We start from the raw sequence: 25,955 nt of genomic DNA on the forward strand, positions 1-25,955 counted from the left end.
AGACCAGGTTCTTGGACCTCCATCTCACCTGGTTTGAAACTTCCACCCAGGAGACATTCACAACTTCCTGGAATAACAGTCATCTAGTGATCTAATCATCTATTCATCTTGCATCTCATCCTCTTGGAAAACATCTTTAAGTCTGGACCTCTACTCTTCCTCTAGTCTTTTGAATTTAGGTCTCTGTTGGGTTTTTTTGCACAGTCACAGTCACAGTCACAGTCACAGTCACACAGAGTGGATATCCAGTATTGCCAGGACTTGTACAGAAATGTTGTCCTTCTTCAGGAACTGAAACAGGAAAATGACATCACCTATTCTCAGTTCATCACTACTGAAAGAGTTGTGATACATTTTCCAGTGAGGACATGTTTGACATGGGCAGCTTAAACTTTCTGTAAACTGAAGAAAGTAACACCTTAGATACAGAAGGACAGTATTTTACTCTTGTTCTCCATTCTAGTTTACTACATTAAACTGTGTGAGGTTTGCTAGTCTGGGGTAATCTACAGAGAAGAGAAACACTATCCTGAATCAAAAGTCACCTTGTACTTGTTGAAAATAGATAAAAGGACTGCAAAGTGGAGTTGACAGGTAGTCTTGATTTGGCTGAATATATGATTTTCTATTTGGAAAACAAATAAGAAAGCATGGAAAGTTTGCTTTAATCCTGCTTAGCAAGGTATAATGAGTCTGGTTTCGTGTAAAGCCGTTTGTGAGGGAAGTATGTCTGCATAATATACCAAAATGTGTACTTTTAAAGGTAGCCACAACTTAAATAGGAAATGTGCTTACAGAGACAAGGCTTTATATGGTTTAGCAGAACTTTTTTTAAAGCATCACAGTGGGCTAAACCATCTATCAGATAGATCAGTGACACAACCATATCAAGTGTAATAGTTGATATTATAAAAACTCATCTACCCTCAGAGATTTATTTCTCTCATATGATCAAACCATTATCTTCCAACAAGATACAAAGAAAAGGTTATTCACAGAGAATAAATCCAAGAGGCATTTTGAGGAAAAAGCAGAAAGGTCCTTTGCTGTATCGTAGCACAGAACACATCTGAGAGCAAAGCTTGTCTATTTGATTTAGAGCAGAGTTAGAAATTAATCTTTTCTGGGGAGAAAATTGGGGCACCTGGGTAACTGTTAAAGTACATGTGCCCTTCAGGTGGTATGGGAATGCTCCTGGAGACTCTGAGGTCTGCTATTGGTGCAGTGACAGCACTCTGCCCAAGGCTGCTCACACTGTCATTTCATCTGCCCATGCAGCCCCCATGCGTGTGGGGTGGTCAGATTTCAATCTTCAGATTTAAATATAGAAGGACAGACATGATAAGCATCAGGTACATTAGTTCTTCTTGCCAGAACAACTTCTCCTTAATGTTTTTTGAGCCAATGTCCTTCTGTATCCATTGTATATTTTACTTAGGTATTGTATAATTATAGTCTCCTGGGCAGAGTCTGTCCTCCTTGTTGTTTCAGAGTTCTCTCCTTTAAAGAGGCCATATCCTCTAAAATACACCAGTATTCCATGCTTCATCTTTTTTTTGTAGAGAAAGAAAGTTTAAAATCTGTGGTGGTTTAAATTGTTTCTGTTGTATACAGTTAGACTACTGAACTACCTTCTGAAGTAAAAGAGTGGACTCATAAAGATATTTTATACCCTCGAACCATTCCATCACCACAAATTTAAAGAATTCCTGTGGGCCTCAAAAGTTATTCCTGTGGTAGATCTCAGACTGGCCATTAAGCACACTCATCTGTGCATGTCTTTAACCTAAATATTGTTGATTTTCACATGAATTCTAGTTTGGAGTAACAAACAGTTGTTACAGTTTCAGAACCTTTCATGGAATTTTCTCTCCCTACCAACATAGAGTTTGGGAGCTAACACCCAGTCCTTCACTAGTAGCTAACAAAAGGGGTGGCCGATTGCTGCGCATTTCAACTTAATGACTGGGGGAGGTGGGGCAGGTGGGGAGAGGGAGGTTTGTTCCTGTTGCTGGACACACTTCTCTGTGCCAGCTGTGGTGTGGGTGAGAGCCACCATTTTTGCTGGGTTGGTGGAAGCATCTTGGAGGGAGCTCCTTTGACTCGGCACTGGCCAAATCTGGGTGCCATGTGCTTCAGGCAGAGAGAGTCAGCACTACCTGGGTTTTTGCTACAGACCTTCCTGAGTGCTGACATCATCTGCATAGGAGCCGCTAAACCCTACCCCTTCATATCATCATCATGGCTAGATTTCACAAACGAAGATTTGGGAAGGGCTCTACCCACATGGGTGAACCCTTTGAAGCTGTGCAGTCTGGCCCCACCCTTTGCTCCTAAGGTTCATCTGCAATGGCCGAGTGAGCTTGGATGGTGACAGTGAAGTCCTCAGGACTATAACCTACAGCCCCTGGTGTTCCCAGGAGGTCTCCCATCCAAGTAACTAACTGGAGCTGACCCTGTTTATCTTCTGAGATCTGACGGGATTGACTGTCAGGATGACACTTAACATGCTTCGGACAAATGATGGGAGAAGGGTCTCTACACTGCTCAAGGGAAAGGTTTCGGCCCACCTTTTGTGATTGCCATTTTTTCCCACATGAGTTTTTAGGCATGAGCACCTTCCTCTGATCCCGTATTTGTTTCCCCGGAGCATGGGTTTGACTTTTAGGGCCGTGGGCTCCCAAGGCACAACAGCATCCCCCACTCTCCATAAATAGAAATGCGCCAAAAGGAGCAGAGACAGAACTTAATTAATTTAAAGGTTTTGGTTACAGTGTTGCTGTTTGTTCTGTTCTAGGTTTGGTTATATATGTATTTGTAGTTAAGAACTGTTATATTTTTCTATGCATTTTCTTATCTATGTTTTAATTTTAAAGGGTGTGGTCATTTTTGGGAAAGAAGCCCCTTTCCTATTTCATATAGACACCTTAGTTTTCCTCTGAACTAAGACAATAATTAATAATGCAACAGTGTAAAACATTGCATATATTTAATATATTTTAAGAAAAATTACCTTTTCTTGCTTAAACATGACCACCAACATTTTTAACATCATTGAGAGATTAACCCTCAGTATTCAAATAAATCATAAATATATGACCCTGGTTGGATGTCAAGTACTCATCAAAGCTACTCTCTCACTCTCCTCTGCAACTGGATAAGGTAGAGAAAATGTGACATAAGGTTCATGAGTTGAGGTAAGGTCTGGGAGAGATCATTGGTTGATTACTGTCATGGGCGAAACAAACTCAAAGTGGGGATATGAATCAAATTTATAACTGCCAGAATTGTAGCAGGATAACGAGAAGTAAAATAAATCTTTAAAACACCATGCCTCTACCCATCCCTTCTTGGTGGTGCAAGAAGACAGGAGTTACAGTCAGTTCATCACCGATTGTTTCCACCACTGCCCAGAGAGAAGTCCCTCCTGAGCTGCAGTGTGGGGTCCCTGCCATGGAAAACAGTTCTCCATGAACTTCTCCTACATGAGTCCATCCCATGACCAAGAGTTCTCCATGAACTGCTGCAGCGTGGGTCATTTTTCCATGGAGTGTAGTCCTTCAAGCACAGGCTGCTCCAGTGTGAGCCCCCCAGAGGACCACAAGTCCTACTGGGAAACCTGCTTTTGTGTGGACTCCTCTCTTTGTGGGTCAGCTGGTCCCTGCCAGGATCCTGCTCCAGTATTACCACAGGGTCACAGCCTTCTTTAGTCATCCACTTACTCCAGTGTGGGGTTCCTTCACAGGCTGCAGGTGGATCTCTGCTTCCCCATGAACCTCCATGGGCTGCAGGGGCACAACTGTTCCACTATGGGCTGCACCATGGGCTGCAGAGGAATCTTTGCTCAAATGCCTGGAGCATCTCTTGCCCCTCCTTCTGCACTGGTCTTGGTGACTACAGAATTGTTCACATACTCTCACTCTGCTCTTCTCTGGCTGCAATTTTCATTTGCCCAATAATACTTTTTCCTTCTTAAATATGTTATCACAGAGGCATTACTATAATTCCTGATTGGCTTGGCCTTGGCCAGTGGCAGGTCCACCCAACAGGCATTGGCTGTGCAGGACATGGGGGCCTGAAGCCACAGAAGCCACAGAAGCCACCTTTGTAGTCCCCCCACTACCAAAACCAGGCCACAGAAAACTAGTAAAAATGTACTTAGTGTCTCTGTAAATGGCCTGGAAATACTGAGCAACAGAATATTTAATTTGATTAGACTGGGCTGAAATTTTTCTGACCTGATCCTTCAGGGCCTCTCTCTCACAGGCTCTACCTTTGATGTATTTTGAAGCTTGGCTTTCTGTTCTCCTCCCAGATTCTCCTCTTCTGTCAGGCTGTAGAAGATGCAGTGTGCCAGTCTTCACCCATCTCTTCTACTGCTACTGACCAGTGGAAACCTGAAGGCTTAGCTTCTGTCATTGTGCTACAGAAAAAAAGGATGAAGGGTATTTGTTTGCTTTGTTCCACCTTCCAAAGACTCAGGTTGCAGAAGGTACCTACTGCTTCACAAAGGAATAAAAAATGTGCATTTAGATGAAGTGGGTTAGAAGCTCAGGACACATAGAGGGAATCACACAAGGGAGGAGAACCATTGGTGGGAACCTGCAGCTGGAACCACAGGGGCAACCAGATCCTGTGGTGATGAGCACAGTGAGCTCAGTGGGGTCTGCTCCAAACTCCTCACTTGCTTATCTCAGGAGGCATTTAAACCATTGCAAAGCAGAAAGCTATGTGCAACTCTTTTAACATTGGAAAAGGAAAATACTTAACCACATTTAAAATACAGTTAAGCAAAGTAATTGAAATAATATTCTGAAGTAAAATTTATGCATATCTGAACATTTCTGTGATGGATTACTTCAGTTTGCAGACCAAAGACTGAGGTTTTCAGTTTCAAATCACATGTGGGCTTGACAAGAAACCTACATACTTTTCCTAACTAGTTTTTATCAGAAACAACATAAGCTCAGTGATCAGAAAGGATGGCACATGTTGCAGCTCATGAAATGGAACAAGAGACATGATATAAAAATGAGCTTGTTCTAGGTCCTATGCCTTTTTATAACATGCACTTAAACTTAAATTTAATACAGACTTCTATTTGTAGCTTACACTATGAGAAGTACTGACAACTCCCACTTGGCACCACATACAGCCTCAGTACTCCTTGCAGAGTGCCTGGAAAGCTTTGTGGATCCAGCCTTTCTGAAACCATGTCTACAAAACATCATCTGTACATCATTTCCCCCTTAGACCAGGAAATTCAACTCTGCAAAAAGTATTGTTCAAAGTAAATAGGAACTAGAATAAGAATAGGATCACAGTGTTTAAGAAAAGCACGTAATTGCACTCAGTCAGACATTTTTTGAACCTTTGCCATCTGCAAATTGGGAAAAGGAACACAGGCCTTTGCAAAGTTTGAGAGAAATTATTGTGTGGGAATAAACCTCATACTGATAAATCTGAAATAAGACACAGAAATCACTCTCTCCAATTTGATCTTTGTTCTTGTGGCAGTCACCTCTTTGGCTGATGAACTGGTGGCATGTTTTGCAAAAGGGAAAGGCAGGTAAACCCAGCAGAACAGCCTCAGAAAACAGCTCCTGGGATGCCTGTTTCCTTACTAAGTATCTCATTGTGAAAATTGTGTCAAGGCTTTACTCCATGGGTTCTTTATCAGTTCAGCAATGACTGTTAGCAACTATTGTATTCTCTGAGGCTTCTTCAAGCATCGGACCATCTTAAGCTCAATTATTCTGTTCATTAAATGCTGAGAAATCTTCTGTTATGACTGAAATGCTCCTCAAAAAAGGGAGAAGCAGCAGGGCTGTTTTCTGACTTCACACCTATAATGGGTTTTCAGTCCTTTGTTTATCACATTGCGGAAGTTAAATCTTTTTGCTGGGCTCTCACATGAGTAACCTTGTTGTGTGGTTTTGTTTGCTGTCAAGTTTAATTTACTGTATATTTTGTTAAGCTGATTCAGCTATTACCTATACTGCAATTTGAAAAAAATAAAATTACCATTTGGCCATAAAAAAACCCAAATAAATTTTAAAACCCCCTGAAATCCTAATATATCATTGAAGAGTTGCCAACTGAAAAAACTGCAGCAACTGCCTTTTCTGGAAAGTGTTATGATTTTATTGATTCCACCAGCATTCTAGATTGTTCTATTTAACACGTGCTGTATTGTTTTGGCTAAAATTATTGTGTTTCAGGTCTTGTGTTTCAATTCAATTTTGTATGTAGCTAAACCAAAAGATCTCTTGTCCCCTCTCCACTGTGTCCATTTACTCTGCTTTTTCTTGGCATTTTTAATGCAAAACCAGCCCTAAAATGACAGGGGTATTTTCATCTAGACACTAAACAAAATTTTATCTTATTGAAGAAGGCAACTTTATCAGCAACATCAAGATTCACCACATTATAGTTGCCTTTCATCAGAAAAAACCTCTCAAGGATTTATCTATCACTCAGTCATCATCAAAGTTTTTACAGTGTTATTTTAAGGATCCCTTGGAGAAAATCTCACACCACCTTTCCAAGCTACTTTGGCTGGTGGAGACAGGAAGTTGAAGAGGCAGGGAGCCTCTCCTGCTGCCTCAGGACATGGCTGATAAAGAAGCAGGGTGTCCAGAGCCACCACCTGCACAGCATATCCAGGAACACAGTTCTGAGATCCAAAATCACTGTGCAACCTTTATCCAATGGTTTATCATCACTGGAGCACTCTTCATATTTAGCAAGTCTTTCATTTCCTTCCTCTGAAGCTGTCATTTTCAGCTGTAATACTATAATAAAGCACAGCTTTGTGTCAGTGTGCATCCAGAGGCACGCATCTCACATCCAAAGGATGTATTTGCCTCTATCTCTCTTACCAACACATGTCCCTAAATATATATATTTGCTGGTGCATGAGCTTTGAGATACAAACCTACACATACCCACTCTCTTCTCCTACACTGTAATGGAACTGATCCATCTTTTGTGAATCCTTGCTTTCATTCAGCAGCTTCTCTTTCCCATTATGCAATTCAGAGCTGTGTTTCATTCAGCAGCTTCTTTTTTCCATTCCACAATTCAGAGCTGTGTTAGCATCAGAGTGAAAAATCTCAAGCTTCCACAAAAAAATGTCACCATTCAGAAAGCTCTGTCTCCTTCCCTTTCTCCACTGCCACTGCTTCAGTTCCTGCTATCCCTCCCTGCATGCTGCCAAAACCTGGTATTAAACATTCTGGATATTGGCCTTAAGACACCCTGGACATTTTTTTTAATATTTTGCTGTTATCAGTCTTAAGCTGTAAGGTATTTTACCTTGAACAAAGAGTACGATTTAATAGAGTGTGCAATACATGCATTCCTAGCAGAGTGTGGCTGGATTTTGTTATGATAACACCCCAAATTAAAATTGACAAGTGCTCAGCTTCAGAACTGCTCAAGTCAGCTATGCTTGTTGTTAATGCATCAGATGTTTCCCAGAACACATGACGGGAGAAGCTTCCAGGAAAAAGATAAGTGTACAAAAGATTAAAGGCAGTTTCTGAAGGCTGTGCTGGTATTCAGCAGTCACAATAAGGGAGACAATAAATCAACAGTCAGCAACTGGATTTCACACACCCATGCCAATTCCCTTTACTTTTAAAGAATCAGATGAGATAGAGGCAATAGGAGCTGAAATCTTGGCATGACACCTATGTACAACACCTGGTCTTGTCTTTGCTTATGGCTTTGCTATTTTTTTACTGATTAGTTGAATCATGCCTTGCTAGCTTCCCAGCACAGGCTCAGGAACGTGTAAATCTTTGGCAACTAAAAGTTAGAGACCTGCAGCCATTGCATGAGGGACATGTCCTTTTCCATTTTTTTCCAGGAAAAAACAGCTAGCATTTGTCTGTGCTATTGATGCTATTGATTGCTGTCTGCATATAAAGTGAAGAGTTCTCTAGGTTCCCCAAGAGCAATCCCATGAGCCAGTTGCCTCATTTCCTATGACATCCAAACACTTCCAGTTCCTTCCCATGGAATTTAGGGTCCAGGAGTCAATAAAATTTGCACCGCCCTCAGCTGCACACCAACACAGGGAATTCAGCCACTTATCATGTTATATAAGGATGAAATTGAGAACTACAGAATTGAACTACGAGAACAAAAATGCCCCTGCCAGGAATGCCTTCATGGAAGTGAGCCTTCTTAGGCTGTAAACAGATATTTGATATTTTCAAGAACAACATGGCATGCTTGATCTTGCAGTGAGGAGGGAATAAAAGACCATTTTAAGTGAAATCTTTCTTCCACTTTCAAAATTTGTACTCCAATCTCAGACAAAAGCTATGGAAGACTAAGTTTGAGAGTACCTGTCATCAGTATAAGATAAACAAATCATGTAAGACTAGCGAAAACTACAAGCCCATAAAATTCAGATAACTCTTATAGGTAGTGATACTTCGTGGTTACTATCATATGGTTATGATTAAACCATTTTAGTCTCCAGAACCCTAAATTAGATTAAACAATTATAGAGGCAGATTCCTCCCAATCCCTGAAATAGTGCCTAAGGCAGAACAAACCTGTTTCAATAACCCAAATTTTCATAATTAAACTGAAATTATATTTAAATTTAACTGAAATTAAAATGAAGATTAACTGTTCATGTAACAATGTACAGCCAGCAAGTGCATAACATAAACAAAAGAAACAAAATCATTTTTTCACATGTACAACAAAATGCTCATTTTTCTTGTTCTTTTAGGGGACAAAGAATATGTCATGATTGCAGTTTTATAACTCTGTGTCTATAGACACTTCTGCAAGCTCACTTGAGATTCATGTTGTAAATATCAAGTCACTTGAGTGGCACACTCATGCTGCTGAAGATACATTGGCAGTAGTTGCTCCAGACACTGGCATTGTGAAAATATTAAGCATAATGGATTTTGAAGACAGGGAAAAAAGAGAACCTACTTTCTCAAAAGTCCAGTGAGGGCATAACTCTAAATTTTAAATCAGCTCAGGAATGTTTTAAACTTCTTTATTGCCCAATATTTTACATAGGCGTAAGGGACATGTCCTTCTACACCTCATAAATTTGAGATATTGTAGTTTGAAATCTCATTAGCCTTCCATGTTGCCAGATGCATCTTACAAACATTAAAGATCTTATGGACATCTTTTTTATACTGTTACTCTCTACCAGTGCAATTTTTGCAAACATGTGTTTTGTATGTGACCTTTCCATGAACTCTCAGTTTTGCTTAGTAACAATATTGAACTATTTTACTATAAATCTAGAACTTTAACTACTTTGCAGTTCTTGAGATGACTGACATATGCTCAGAAAACTTGTACACATAACTTTGTCCCCTGGAAGTACATTAAATACTCAAAAATTATACTGAAATGTCTTGTGGAAGAATGCCTGCTATTCTGCTGCAAAATCTTAATCTCTTTATGCATTGGTAACATATGATATTTTAAAAACCAAGTAAATTTAAAGCTCTGGTTTAACTTTTAAATGCAAATTTACAACATCTTAGTCCAATGGATGCATGTACAACACTCAGAAGAAGATTCTGTAGTTACCTACTAGCACTACTTTATTAATACAAACCACCAGATTATCTGGTAAATTTAGTGTTGTCTTCTTTCTGCTCTGTAACAGTGAAATCCTGTCCCTCTAGGTTTAGATGAGGCCTAAAGTAAGATAGAAATTTTTGCACGTATAGAATCTAATTTACAGATCCATCTACCTATGTTCTCTTCACCGGTTTGTGTTCCTATGGTCTGCGTAAAATATATTGGTTTTAACACTTATTTTTAAATAAAATGTAAATTTTATCTCCCTAGTGTTCATCCATGTTGCTGCCTTGTGCATTTAAGAACCAAGTAAATTAGAGAGAATCTCTGCTGTGATCTGGCTAACATGGACACTGGATGAAGTTAATACTGAATGACATGAATGAGAAATGTCAAGAGGTTTTATAGCAGTAGTCTCCTTGTTAGAAAATGAAAATCATCAATAGTAAATAGAATCCATGCTATCTATCTGCCTCAAGGAAAAATCTATTTGAACTTTGCCCTGTAACAAACCTTAAGGAATACCAATTTGTAGATATTCACTGCAACAAACTCTGAATTTAGCTGTCATACATAGAACGGTGCTGTGCTGTCCTCCTCCACACGCCTGAAGCCTTTAAACAATTATGCCTGTAAAGATGCTGAGTACTGAGCAATGGCACTGAAGGAGCATTTGTAGTCCCTCACAGGGTTTTGAGCTTAAGAAGGGCTATCCCAATGATGGCTACATTCAGGCCTTGAGACACAGGGTTTGTCCAAGTTGAGCAAAAATCAAAGATTTATTATTTTTAAAAAACTTATGAATGCAATTTGATAAGACAGTACCAAAAACTTTCTATCAGATTTTACTGTAAAACTTTTGGAACAGTTGTAATTTTTCTGCCTAGCAGAGGGAGTCTCTCCATAGGTAAACCTTCTTCTAATTACTGCTGTTTCCTCTGGCATGTATTTGTCTTGTTCACTGATCTATCTCCAGTGTTTCCAAAAAGATAAGACCTTTTCTGCACTGTAGTCAAGGACTTCACAGATATGTGCTGTTGGAGGCAATATTAAATTCCTGGAAAAGTAGTTGTTTTTCAGAACATTCTCATTCTGAAATTTTAATACAAAACCTTCTTTCTCCTAAATCTAACATATCTATGGGAAGAATCATATATCATGAAAAATGCAGAGCAAAGTCCAATCTGCATACCCCCTGGGGCTAAGACTTTACCATATGTTCTTTCCTCATGCTGCTGATCCCTCTGGTTCTCAGGGTGGAAATACATTTCCAAAGACATCTGTGAGCATGTAGCAAACACATTTGTGAAAACAGAGGAGAAGCTTCCACAGTAGAATGACTTCTCTGGGAAACACAGATTCTTCCTTTTTTAGATGAGCTGGCTTGTAACTGAGAAGCCACTGGTCACACCAGTCCCTTTCAGGTAAAAGGCTATCCCTTAATATCCATTTTATTTCACTCATTGACATGACTACTCTAAGATTTGTGTCAAGAGGTGCAGAAACCCTCTTCTCCATGGATTAATTATCTTGGTCTCAGAGCTGGACAGAACAGCTGTCATTTAGATAAATCATTGTATAGATTAAGATTTGGATTATTTCCCCTCTTTCCTGTGTTTTAGAGATGAAATGCCTCAAACAGACATTATCTCTTGCTACGCTGCCATTTATTTACACTGTTACTGAATGTGTCACAGTTGGCAACCCATGCTGTGCGTGAAGATGCCAGCCAGACCTCGGTAATGGTTTCTGAAGGCAGTGTCTGTTAGCAGCAGTGCTGTGGGGTTTGGCTCTCTATGGTGAGATAGGTTTGTTGAAATAATTAAGACAGACTGAGGAACCTCCAAGTACTGTGCACCCACATCATCCTCAACTATTAACCTTTTGCCCTGACACCTCGGTGGCAAAGTGGGTAAAATCATCTGAGTTTTACTGTTTAGGGAATCATGTTTTTCCCTCTTCATCTCTGCTTTTAACAAGATACTCTCTACTCATCTTTTTCACCTTTGCAACACCAGACTGGCTTTACTGGGTGCAAGCACAGACAGTGTCTCGTTAACCAGTCATCCTACAGATCCCTAAAGCTTACTGCTTCCCCTTGATGCTTTCATTTTCCTGAGCTCCTTCTCTGCTATGCCATTAATACAAAGTTTTTTGAGAAAATCCCATTGTCCAGCTGCAGGCCTTCTATTTTGGTTAATCATCCTGTGTCAACATAACTTGGTTATAAAAATATTTTGACGTATGTTGACTGACAAAGCCATGTTGAATTTTATCCAGGATAAACAATACTTAGCAAAAAACCCCCCATATTTTCTTTCCTTCCACAGATTTAATTCTGTCTTGCTATTTTCAAGTCAGTGGATGTAGAGATGGCTACATGGAAAGACACAAAACAAGATATCCAAAATACGAAATATCACAGACTGCATGAAATCCTGACCATGTGTGTATGCATCTGTGTCGTTATTCTTTCAAACAAAGTAAACAGTTCTTAACTATAAATAACCAATTTATGTTTCTACTTCTGGGGTTTATTTAGGGAAAATAATCATAGTTGTTATAGTCACAAGTTTTGTGGGGTGAAGAAGCAGCTTTTGTTTGTATTCTAAACTGTGTCCAAAGCTAAGTGCATAGCTATTTCTACTCAGCTAGACGAGCTTGTGCTTGTGGCTGGCTGAAGTCTTCTCTTTTAACTGGGCTGATTTTGCACAGAGCCACCTTTTACTTTTTGTGTATGCACTGCAAACTCACTCTTGGTGGTAGTTTCACTGCAGAGGATGTTATCAAAGAAAAAGAACATTAACTATGCTTACATTTGAGAAATATTTTTTAGATATCTGTATATATAGCATTCTTGACCCTTAGTCTTGCTTCCAAGCTTTTCTATGTCTCCAAAACATATACAAAACAGATGTTTCTTTGTCTCACACCAGCCACTGTAGACACAGCTGGTACTCTTCAGTGGACATGTTTATTGAAATTTTCAGGCAAAATATCGCAATAACCTGGTAAGTATTTTAATTTGAAATCTGCCTTTCTTCTGCACACTGTGAAACTTGCCTTTTGCCTCACTTCTTCCCACAGGTTTTCTGGGGTTTTCTTGCCACTCCTGCAAAGCTTGAACCATGTTTTTCCTGGAATTTTCACTCTTCCAGAACTGTGAATCCCGGACATCTAAACTTCTTGTTTGTTTGCTTGTTTGTTTGTTTGTTTTTTCTTTCACGAAGCAAAACCAAAAGGGAAGTTTCCACTTCTTAGCAGATCTTTACTACAAATCTTAAAAGTTCAAAATTTATGATTTCAAAGACAAGATCAGAAACCTTTGGTATGCTGAAAAAGTAGGCACTAGCCACAGCTCTCTATACCTTTTTCAGCTTCTTCCCTAGACCTGTCTTGCCAGCTGGTTCATTGAAGATGAAGTAATGTGACTCAAGAGATGTGTCTGCTACTCTGACCACTTTGTATGACAGATAACAAGTTTGCAGCTCCTTATTTATTAAGAGAACCTTATTCTAAACTCATGCCCTTAAAAACAGGATTACTTTTCACTAACGCAACAGAGTATGCAACCAAAAGACAGGCATAGTCAAACTCAGTGTAAGAAAGACACACAGCATCTGGTATGTTGCTATCGTAACATACCATTCTCAAAAAGTCTTCCCAAATGTGAAATAAGAAAGGTGTTTAATTCCTCTATTTCTCCACTGAAATTCTGGAGAATTTGCCTCCTTCCAGGGGTAGAAATGGCCATGTCACTTTCTGAACTTGTTAGGGTAGTTTTGATAGAATTCCTTTTGTTATTTTTCTCCTCATGAGCTCACAATAATTTTAATTCCACCCCAGGTGTCACAAAAAAATAAGGCATGAATATATTTATCAGGAAATGATGGAATATAAAAGCATTATTCAGTCAGATTTCCCCCTTCTTATAGTCTGAGCGTATAAAGCTTGAATAAATCATGAACTAAAGCAGGAACAATTAAAACATACAATGGAAACAATTTCATTTTTCTCTTTCAGATATCCTATCCCTATTTCATTAGAGAACATCTGTATCTTAGAACACTTTAATGACCCTATTACTATACATCTATTTTTAAAAATTCTCTCAGTAATAGTTGGTTTTAAGTATTGCTCTTTTTCTTAGGTGAACTGGCTTTTCCAGCAAAGAACCACTTTCTACACAGGTGAAGCTGTTTTTACCTCCCATGTTGAAAATGCATATTAAAAACTAGTACTAGAGAGCTTAGGTTTGATTTCCACTTAGCAGTCCCTTAATGAGTGTTGTTTTGTGGGGGTTTTGCCCTTAGGCTTGTCAAAGGTGCACATAAATTCACAAATAAATGTGTTTGGGCACCTTTCTGCAGTTCTGCACAAGACACAAAACTGAAACAGCCTCTGCTGTGAAGCTCATGGTGTAATACTTTGCTGATGTGTTGAGACAAAAATGCAGAACTTTTCTTCATTCAGAGGTTGGATCTTGAGAACTGGAATTCCTGAGAAGAAAGTTGATGGTTGAATAAATGTTAAGAGTGGTATTGCAGTTGTCTGGGAAAAAGAGCTTGTCAGTGCCCTTTATTCAGTCACAGAGGCCTTTGTATGTTCTTTCTTTGAATTTAAGTGGCATTTTTTTAAAAAAAATCAATTCTTAAAATAGAGCAGTGGTTTGAATGTCCTTTTTTTCAGGCATTTTCTCATTGCTTTGAATGTGCAGAGTTCTTGTATACCAAGCTGTTCTTCCAAAACAGCTCACAGAAAAGGCACCCTGTACTAGAAAGTTACAGCTTCGGCAATGTCTAGTGGACTACCAAGGTCTGAGACATTTTATTCATGCTACTTGTACTTTAAAGAAGAGGTGTCCAATTACCCTTACTCATGTGAGTAGTCCCAAGAGTTGGCCTCAGTTTTACCATTAGAGCCATCTCACAGCTAGTATCCAAGCTACTGACAGGTAAGAAAAAAATCTAGATTGAACATCCAATGCACTACTGGAAAGGTTTGGAACAGTTTGGTTCCCCACTCATTCATTAAATCTTTCAAAGGATATGGAGGGTGATTGATCAGAACTAAAAGAGATTATTATACCTTTAGTCTTTCTCATTTTAATTACTTAAGAGTTCAAGAAGCACATTGCCCTTGGTAAGAATTTACTCTGAAGAGGATCTTTTTTCTGTGTATAAATGCTTTGCTTTCAGTGCAGGTTGTGCTCCATATTGTGTGTTAGTGGTTATACTTATAACAATAGGAGTCATTTGGAAGAAAGGTAGTTCAATGTTTCAGGCATCTTCCTATTATGGAAGCAAGGCACTTTGCTGGCAATTAAGGATTCTGAATGATGATATTTTAACCTTGGATGAAATACCAACTCTCTCTTTTCAAATAATTCTGTCTAAAACCTCACACAGCTCAAGTACAGACATAACTAAAGTGGCACACTCAAAGAAGGAACAGAAAAGAGAATGAAGCAAGTGCCATTTTCATTATTACTTTTCTCATCATTTCATTGCTCTACAGATCATGAATTCTGTCAAATATCATGCCTCACAAAAATGGGAATACATGAGTAACTCACTGAACTTTTAAAGGGAGAATTACACATATTCAGTTTTTCTTTATGTGAAAAAATGTTGGTGAGCTGTCTACAGCAGGTGTTTGATCCCAAATGGGAGGGCATGCTAGGTAAGGGCTGATCTGCATGCCTGGAAAGAAGTTGAACTGGAATAAAATAATTATATGAACCACTCTTGATCCTCTTTACTCCCATCTGTCTTGGATCTGAGGCCAAATGATTTAGCACTGCAATCTTGATCTGTCTGAACAACCAACAGGCCATTAAAAATAAACACTGAACATCGAAAAAGTACTAGCTAATGTTTATACTGCAGAATTTGTAATCATTACATTTAATGCTGTACAAATATAAGGTACAATTACGCTAATATATGTGTCACCCATCTCAAAATGTCTACAAGGTATGACACTAAGGTTGCCCATACACAGTTGTTTGAAATCTATTTTATCTAAAACCTGTATCCTTTATCTTCATCTGAGCACTTTAAATCGTGTTGTTCCTCTGGGTGGATGATTTTTCCCTGAGCATCACACAGTGTTTGTGTTCTCTTATCAGTATGAGTGACACTGCTGCCAGCAGTATCGGACCTCTATGAAAATACATTTCTACACCCTCTGAATTGTATTTGAATTCTTAGGAACACAAACTACTGCATTTGCATAAGAAAATACAGCATTCTAGTAAAAACAAATGCAGTCCTTCCCCAGCTTTCACAGCATTTGGTTAGGAATCAGTCCCTGTGTGACTCCACCTCTGAAAGGAAACATGGGTTGTCATTATGCTAGAAATGGAGTTCAAAACTGCTCATGTTACACGGTCTTGTTTGTACCTGGGAAAAGAAAGGAAGAATCTTGTAAGCTACACCAAGGAGCAGTTTATTCACGAGGAAATTAGAAAGACTGTAAATTCCTGGCAGACAAGACATTGCAAATATCCTGCGTATTTCTTTTAAGAGAAACCACAAAAAAAAAAAAAAAAAAGGACTAGAATCACCAAAATATAAGTTGGAAAGGAGTCCAAGGCATCAGATAAACTGCCAGTTTTGGCCTATGTTGGAGAGACTTGTCTCCAGGCTCAGTAATTGCTACATTCTCTAGTTTTAGAAGGAGGGCAATGAAACAGGTAAGTCAAACCCAAGAAACCATCTCCATACCCTACAAAGAAATTACACTCTTGCATAAAACCAGGGCACTCTTTCTGGAAGATTTGTGTATATTCATGTAGAAAGAAAGACCCAAACATAATTACTTGCAGTGCTACCATTCATATAATTACAGTTGTGAAAATATGTGACATGAGACAAAACGTGCTGGGTTGCTTTGGTTTTGGTTTTGGCTTTGGGTTATTTTATATAAGAACTCAGAAAACACCATAAAAATAAAAATAACCCTACCAATCTAGAAAAGGACCACTTCTGCTCTGACACATAGACATAGCTTTGAAGAAATTTTGGCTGTCCTGACAAATGAAAAGAGACTTAGATTTTTTTTCTGCTCTCTATCCTAGGTTAACACACTGCCTGAGGAGTAAAACTCATGCTTGAATTATTTCAAAAATACACTATTAATCGTTGCTTTAAGTCTTTGTCTTCTAGTTCAGTAGTTTTCAATATCCTTCCAACATATGAATGCCAGAAATATTCCCAATGGGAAGATGGACCAATTTTCCCTACACTGATTGTTGTAAAATATTTGCAGATTTTCTTTCTTTTGTCACTTTTCACTGCCTCCATAACAGAAGAGTCTAGTCCCCAAGTTTTCCAGTCCACATCCTGAAAGCTGCTATTCAAGACACTTTCAGGTTTGATGTGTTGTTGATGTGTTTCTCTGTGCTTGTGTTTTTTAAGCAGCTGTTCAGAAGTTGGTCAGCATATGCCAGCAGCTCATGACCTGAAGAAAAGGGGAAGTTCTGGATCATGCTTCCCCATGGATGTGGGAGTCCTGGTCCATTGAGGGTCTGTTTCTCAGATCACACCTGCACACAGACATACATGCTAGCAGAGAACACTAATTTTTAATCCTGAGCAAATATCTGACTCCCATTTACAGATTTATATGCTGAGTAAGCCGTCAATGTTGAGTGGGTTTTTCCAGAAGAAAGAAAATTTTGGGGGGACAGCAGGATTAAAACCTCTCTTCTTTAATGAGGACTCGTAGCCTCATTTGCAGTGACCTTCACTGCAGGTCTCCCACAGACTTCAGCTGTGTCACGGTTTGCTTTGAAAATTTTGTGCTGAAACATATTTGTTCGCTCAAAGAGAGTTTACAACTTGAGGGACGTGGAACTTGCCTGTTTAATGTAGAAGGCTTTAAAATCCCCAAGCGGTTCATTTCCCAGTGTTAACTTCCCCAGCATAATGCACTGCATTGTAACCTCAGACCAAGGAGTTCAGCCATCTGTGACCAAGACCCAGATTTGCAGAGAGTAAGAGGGTTCTGAAATGACATAAAGTTATGCATATGACAACATTACAAAGATTTTGGGTTAAAGTTGCATTTTTTTCCTTGGATGATGGGGAAATGTAGTTTGATGTTGCCCAATGTTAAGACAAACAGAACAGAACAGCAAGCCCATCTCTACAGTTTTTCAGTGTATGGTTATTTTCTGTACCCTCAAGGGACTCACTATCCATGTCCTTTCGAGACCAGCATAGCCATATGCTGAGAGGATAACTGGTTCGATTACTGTAAGCATCTTGCTTAATCTACTAAGTCATGCAGTTCCACCTGGTGGTAAAAATATAAAGATTTTATCTTTGTAGGTTTGTTAAAAAGGTGCCAGATGTTGCAAGTTATCCCTACTTTGCTCATTGGAAAGGCAACCAACAAGTATAGAGAAACAAACTTGTAATCTTGATGCCAAAATGGGTTTGTTATAATATTTAATTTTCAGTGACAATTTAAAAAATATGTAAACGCCCATTTGAGCTCTAGAAATATTAGCTGCTACTAAAACATGAGGCTGTCATCCTCCATCAGCATATAAAAGCATACAAGTTTGCATGTTCAGCAAACCGAGTATATTTTGATGAATGGATTCTTAACCAAAAGTGATAATTCCCTTACTTTTTGATTTTATTATTTCCTTTTCATTCCTCTCCACTAGGCTCTTTAATGACATGAATGCCATTTTCCCATTTCCTACTGAGTTTACCTGAGACTTTAATACCAGAAATTACTTGCTCCTGCAGAGCAAATAACTGTGATATGAAACACAGTACGGTTGTTAGTATGATGTTAGATGATCAGATTAATGAAATAAGAAGAAAAGGTGGCTTTTAGAGAAAAATTTCTTTGCTATTTTGTCAAAACCTATGCATTCCATTAGCTAAACAGAACTTCAGTAAGTACCAGTCACAATGCCATGCTTTCCCCCTGTATGTTGTAAAGTTATGGATTTAAAGGCAAGAAAAGATCTCTTGAACTGAGCAAAAACTTAATTTTTTTTAGAAATGCATTACACTTACTAACCATAACAGCAAAGATAAAAAATCTTTTTTTTGGTTATTCTCCATTAAAAATGTTGAGGTTTACTTCTAGACTGAGCTTGTCTAGCTTGAAATCCAAGCTTTAAGCTTGATTTTGCAGTACTATTGCCTTCTAAAGGCTCTGTAAAAGACAGGTCTGTTCCTGAAACCTGGGAATTTCCACTCAGCCACACAGTTACCACATCTCTGTGTCCCTGTCTCACCACAATGAGATCTTCTACTTTGTTGAGATAGAAAAAAACTTTAAAAATTACTAGTTCTTTAGTCACTTTAACACACCTCCTAAGTACAGGTTTTGTACATGTTATGCTACATTTTCTCTCCTGCACTCTCAAACAGTTCTGTTCCTTTGGGAAATCCCAGGGCATGTATGATACTCTTTCCTAGAGTGCTATTGTAGGGACTCCCAGGGCACTCAAATGTATCCCAAATTTCATCCTCTCAAAAAATTTATTATTTGAAGCTGTTGCAGTGATACAACATTAAACAGGTTGTGTGATGATTTGGGCATATTTATGGACAGTAGTGGTTTGAACTTCCTCAGAAAGAAACAGTCAGGAATCCACCAAAGAGCATTCTCTAACCATTGAGCTGAACTCTAACAATCTGCACCATTTTAAGCTATATTTTAAAAGGATAAATAAATGTTTTGTTCAGTTTGCTGGAACTGAAACATCTAACTCAGCAAAAGATAAAAAATGGGATTTCATAATGATAGTCGAGTCATGTAATCTGGGACTGTTTGTAGAGGTCACCAAGCATTTCTGGACTGCACGGCCATCTCTCTGAAAGCCATCTTTCCTCAGCTGCATGAAAATCAAATACCCTGTGTACTCCAAAAGATCAAACCAACTACAACTACCTATCCTGACAAATTATGTAAATTGTTTAACAGTGAACACTCTCTTTCTCCATCTTTCTTGCATTTTCCTCACAAGTGCAGCAGTCTGGTTTCCCCCAGCTGTGATTCCTCCTCTGCTTTGACTTTTTAAAATCCTCAGAGAGGGTCCTCAGGATTAAATATGAAAGGGGATGGGGGAAGGGCATCATTCCAAAGAGAACATTGTGGAGATTAAAATGTAATGAAACAAGTCTTCTAGAATTATACACTAAGGCATTTAACTATAAGCAGACCACTTCATGGCTTTTATTAAACTGAACTCCCACCACTAAATGAAAATCATATAGAACATGCAACTTTAACTTTGAGATCTTTACTTTTTTTGCATCTAACTACCAGAGACAGTAGCCATCTCCAGTGTGCTCTGCCTTTGGCCCCCTTCTGAGATTTGGGCTATTTAATTAGTTCCACATGACAGGGCTTGGAATGTTGAAAATCAATCTAACATATGATTCTGAAGTTTAGTTTTGCTTAAAGAGTCATATTTCAGAACTTTGCAGCTGAACCCCTTTCTCTGCTACCTTCAAGCCAGGATAATTTAAAGGTAATTTAACTACTATGAGAAGGTTGTAACATAAGCTCTTTCTCTGCATTCATTTATTTTTTGATGCAAAGGAGTTAAGCAGAGAAAAACTTTTTAGAAGATATCAAGCACTAATATTAAGGCATCAATTGCAGAGAACATCAGAAAGAATGAAGATTGTCTTATTGCTGTTTAATTTCTCAAGTCATTTACTACACAATTTAACAGCTTGTTTTCAAGATTTCCTCTCCCTTACAAGACACACTGATCTAGTTACTGACAAACTTGCAGTATTCCGAATGTTGGCTTTTGACATCATTGGCTAGTCCTTCAGAGAAAACAAAACTGACCGGTTTTGTTTATTTATTCCACCCTCTCTTGCACTGCAATCTCCTTCTCTAGGAAAAAGATTATATATTATCATTTAAGTGCTCTTAATACATTTTTTCCAGTGGCCATGAAGGAGCTGTGTTCTTTTTTTTTTGTTAATGTATATCATCATTTCACTGAAAGGAGCCTTACTGTCCATTTTAAAGGTCTTCCTAGTAAGATTAAAAACAACATAATAAAAGATGTATAAATATTTGGATATTCTGTTGTTTACTAAACAGAATACAAGGCATTTGTCTTTTTTTCCCCTGTTTTCCTTCTTTTCACTACCCAGATTTAATTTATGGCCTGAGGGTTAATATTATACAAACGATCATCTATTTCAGAAGAAATGTGATCATTACTAAGCTATTCCTTTGGTTAAAGAACCTCTGCTTTCTTTATCCCAGCTGAGTTGAGGTAATTGCCTCAGGCTGCAGGCAGAAGAATGGGAAGCAGATGAAGCATGTTGAAGATTAAACACACAAAGAAACTGCCTAAACAAAGAAAGGGCTCTGAGAAGAGGAGGAGAAAAAGTCTCTCAGCCTAAACAGGCATGCTGGGAAAGAAAGTGCTTGTAGCTGCTCACTACTTTGCATCCACAAAAAATGAGGACAAGAGTCATCAGCAATTCCTGTGGCCTAATCTGTGCACGTGTAAGCAAATTGGGCTTGCAAGCACTTTCTGATAAGAAAGAAAATCAGACCGTGACAGCCCACGAAGGACATCAGTCATTAACCCAAATGCTGATATAAGGAAGGTTGTTTAAAGGTGAAGCTTTTCCTCGTTTTTGTTTGTTTACACTCACATTGAATACCAGAGGAGTCTATTTAATCGTTTTAGAAACTCAAATTAAATCTGCAGAAATCCCTTCAGCCACAATGACCTGTGGCACTAATGGCTTTTATCATATTTTATCATGTGGGATTCATTTTATCCAACTAAAGAAATTAAAGTTTCAAAAAGTTTAAACTTTGGCACTATTCACCCTGGCTTCTTTTGTAGTCAAATGGGAGAATGAGAAAGGAATTTACATGAATCGTGGAATCATGGAATGGTATGTGTGGGAAGGGACCATAATGATCATCTAGTTCCAACACCCTGCAGTGGTAAGGTAACCTTCCACTAGACCACATGGTTCAGAGCTCCTCAACCTGTCCTTGAACACTCCCAGGGATGGGACATTCACAGCTTCTCTGGGCAACCTGTTCCAGTGTCTCACCACAGTAAAAATTTCCTACCAAGTAAAGAACTTCTTCCTAAACAAGAAAACTTTTCTTAGCCATCTGTCTTAGAAAGAGATGAGCTACTTTCAGGGTTGCTCACTTCTTCCTACTGCCTGTAAAAGAAGACTACTAGTGAGTAGTACAAGCTTCACAACCTAACCTTGAAGCACCTGACTGAAAGAAAACACCCTGGTATACAAGCAGCAGTTAAATTTCTGCAAGAGAAAACTCTGTCCCATACAGTTCCAGAAGACTAGCAGTGTCACCGTGTGTTTCCAGCTGGCAATCTTGATATTAATAGTAACAGCAGTGTTTTTATTAGTATTTTTCCCATGAAAAATCCATAATGCACTGGCTGATGCACACTGACATTGACATCAAGCTAAACTGAAGCCTTGGTAGTATTGGCAATGGAGCAGCATCTAGCAAAAAGCATCCACCAGCAGACTCAGGGTGACATCTTTGCAAATCCTCTGGGTGGAGACAAACCTTTGGAAGTCCTCCAGGTGGGCCAGAGCTATGCGGTCACGTTCTTTAAAATTCATTATTCCTATGGGTTCAGTTGCTGCCCTTCAATCACTAGCTAAAATGACAGATCTTTATTTTGTAAATCTTAACTTCCTCCACATTAAAAAACTTGCATTCAAAATTTTTAAAGAAGTATTATTCCTGTTTATACATAGCTTATAGCTGAAAAACATGATCACCCACAAAGCAAAAGAGCATTCTTGGAAATACAAGGTTGGTTTAACTATACTGCTTTCTTTGCTATTTTTAGGATGGCATATGAGTAGGAATGATATTTTAACAGCTCATTAGCAAACATACACCATTCCCTCCTTCTTTCACAAGTTAATTAAATCTTACATCTATTCCTCAGCTACAACAATAGAAATTTTCACTGACAACTGAGGCAGAGTTCTTGAAGTTCTGCTAAAAGCAGCAAAAAGTACAAGCATCAACAGTTTTGTTATTTTTAACCGATAGTTGAAAGCTCTGTCATACCTGTTAAGAAGGAAAATATGAACAAAATAGTACCTCTACTGAAGTCCTACCAAAGCCATATAAGTCTACTCATGGACTTTATTTTTGAATCAGGCTATCATTAGACATTTGCCTACATGTGCTATCATATACCCTTGACATCTGACTTTATCTCTGTTTGGATGACTTCTGTGATGTAAACTGAGCTGGACTCATATTTCTTGAGGGTTTAGTTTATGCATAGATGTATATAGGATTTAGGCTATCTGTCTAACTGGGCTATCATCATGTTAGAAAGAAGGCACATATCAAAGTCATATGACCTGGGGATTTGCAGAGATCCTTATGACGCAGCATTCTGCTGAAACAGTGAGTGGTCTGAGATGAGCTCTGGTCTATCAAGAGTGAATGACAAATCTCTTCATAACAATGGGATCAGAAGCATATACCTGGATCCATTCCCCTAGGAAGAGAATGGTTGGACAATGATATGCCACTAAATATCTGATATGTAAGTGAAATGTTTCTGTACTCAGGCCTTGTATTTGTGTAAGTTTCCCTTGAGCTGGTTTTAAAATGTATTTCTGTGATTGACACTTCAAAACAGTGATTACCCTCTTCGTCTAAAAATTGCATTACTTCAATAATCTCTTTTTATACACAGATTGATTATGTCAAAGCATATAACAACTTTCTCTTCTATTCTTGCTAAAGATACATTCCCAATTTTTATTCAGGAAAGGACTAAGGTAAATCTAAGCAATGAGCTGACTTTTTGTTAGATCAATGCAATACATTGCATCATGCAAATTAATGAAATCACAAATCTTGCCATCTAGTAGCAAAACATATTTACATGATTTATAAAGAATAGTTTCAACTCTTAAAGAACACTAAAGTTGTACACAGCACAAAGTCACTACTGGTAGTATCAGGAAAGCTGGCAGTTTATCTGTCAGGTAATTTGTCACTTTGGAGTGCAAGTACTCATTTGCTTTTTAAATATCTATCATAATTTTGAATATCAAATGTCAATATTAAACATTTAAAATTAAATTTTGATTTTGTTTTTGTTTTCAAAGGCATCCTTTACCCATTGACGTGCCTTTCTCACAGTATCTTCACTTGTTTGTTTTCTTTCAGATTACACTAAACTGTAGACTTATCTCTTCACAAGGCCAAAAAACCTTGTTCATCTGTGGAATATCATATAAATGCTGAAATGAATTTGATCTATAATACCTGAAATGTAAGATCTGAGTGCCTTAAACTCTTCTTTTGTGAAATTGCTTATTCCAAAACATCCTGTTCTTCAGGGGTCTGTCTGTAATTCACTGTAGAACTGTTCCATGGCCTATTGTTTTCTAGTTCTCATTAGTTATGAGTCTTCTCTTTCCTCCCACAGTGATGTTTTAAAATCTGCTTCTGTTATGCATTTTCTTGCTGCACACCTTTATTACTGTTTGAGATTAAGCACCAAAGATGACGTTTTGATTTGAGGATGTACGATATGAATTGCATTGCTCTTTTGCCTGGGGCATTCAAAGTGCCCTAGCAGATGAGTGCATGCATGCTTCTGACTCTTGGATATAAAGAGAGCTGTTTGAACAACTACAGCCAGCTCTATTGTGTTCATAGCAAACCCTGTGAAGTTCCTTTCAGCTACATGTCACTTCTAGTTTACATTGTCTGAAATTTTAACAATGATAGATGGTACTAAGCTCTTTTCAAAATTCTTGCTTAATCATAAACTGATATCCAAAGCTGCCTGCACATAATTTTTTAAAGTATAGTGACGTTTTCAATATGTGTGAAATAATTTTCATGAGCATATTCAAACAGTTTTTGGACATTCAGAATTTTTATTCTACACTATATGTTCACCATTACTATTTACCTGTGTGGAAAAAAGAGTGATCTAGACAAAACCACCATATGAAGAAGATATAAATGAGGTGTTCAGTGCTTTGCTTACAGAGAATAATAGTGTTCTGTTTCACATCATTGTCAGTTTGATTGTTCTTTACAAAAACTGGCAGTGTTTGCTTCAACAGGGAAGCTGGCCTAACTGTTCTGCAATAACTCCCCCATGTGGGCATTCCATTTTACTCTGTATTTTATTTTCAAAACAGTAAAGCTGACTCTAGTACTAGTCTTTCTTTTGATTATAGTGGCTTTTGTACACACATAAATTTTTCTGGCACACTTACTATGTATGGAAATCTCAGTTACTCTTCCTGTGTCAATAAAATCCAGAGCATGTCATCTGCGATGATATCAGCATGAGTAGACAGTTTTGAAGGATGATTCCAGTGGATGAGAATGAGCTGAATTGTCTTTACTGGCAAAAGAAGGCTAAAACTTAATTTTTTTCTTTGATTTACTTGGTTGACTCTGACTCTTCTGGAAAATCCAGTTGACCAGACCAGCTTTACTACAGCTTGTTTGCCGAAGTTAGGCAAAGCCTATTTGCTGTTAACAGCAGCAAGCATGTCTTAATCAGCTCAGTCTTTGTAGTACTGGTTAGAGCTCCCCTGCTCCCTTCAGTTCTAGTTTATTGATTAACAATGGGCTAAAGGTAGACAGGAGAGAGATCATTGTCAGGCTGAACAAACACAGCAATTTCTCAGGCAGAAATCTCCCCTGTGGCAGCTGTTTAACCTATAGGGGACTTGTTCTTTGTATAATCAGGAAGAAACTTGTGAAACAGTTCTTGTTTGTTTTCTCTTCCCTTAAACTTATTTCATCCCAGAGTTAAGGTATCATGATATCAAAGGCAGTTTACATCTTCTTCTCAGATGGACCAGTCCCAGAAAGTTCTATCTCCTCTCTAGAGCAGTTTTTTTTTTCCAAGTGGTTGTAGGTTATATGCAAATATTGATCACTTATGTCTTCTGTTCAGGGGAAAATAAATGAACCACCCTGCCTCATTGTTTTGCTTCTCTAATCATTGTCCAGACTAATTCCCTAGATTTTTTCTTAGATGCTTCTGGATTACTTGTTAAATATGCACATTATTTTGCTGTCATTTCTATATATGTACATATATTTATATATTGCTATCTATCAATATGTAATTTGCCTAATGCAATTTTATATGTCATTTTCTTTTATGTGCAGCTTCTCTTAAATGAAGTGAACCTTTCATAAGTTCTTGTTGAAGTAAAGTGAATATTTTTTTCAGAAATGTTGAAAATGTTTGGGTTTTTTTTTTAGTTCTTAAGGTTATATTAATTTGGTAAATATAGGGTAAACACTTTCCACACTTTGGAGAGTAACTACTCTAGTGCATTTACACTTATAGCAATACTTGA

This window comes from Pithys albifrons, chromosome Z (genome assembly GCF_047495875.1).
Source record: "Pithys albifrons albifrons isolate INPA30051 chromosome Z, PitAlb_v1, whole genome shotgun sequence".
NCBI lineage: Eukaryota > Metazoa > Chordata > Aves > Passeriformes > Thamnophilidae > Pithys > Pithys albifrons.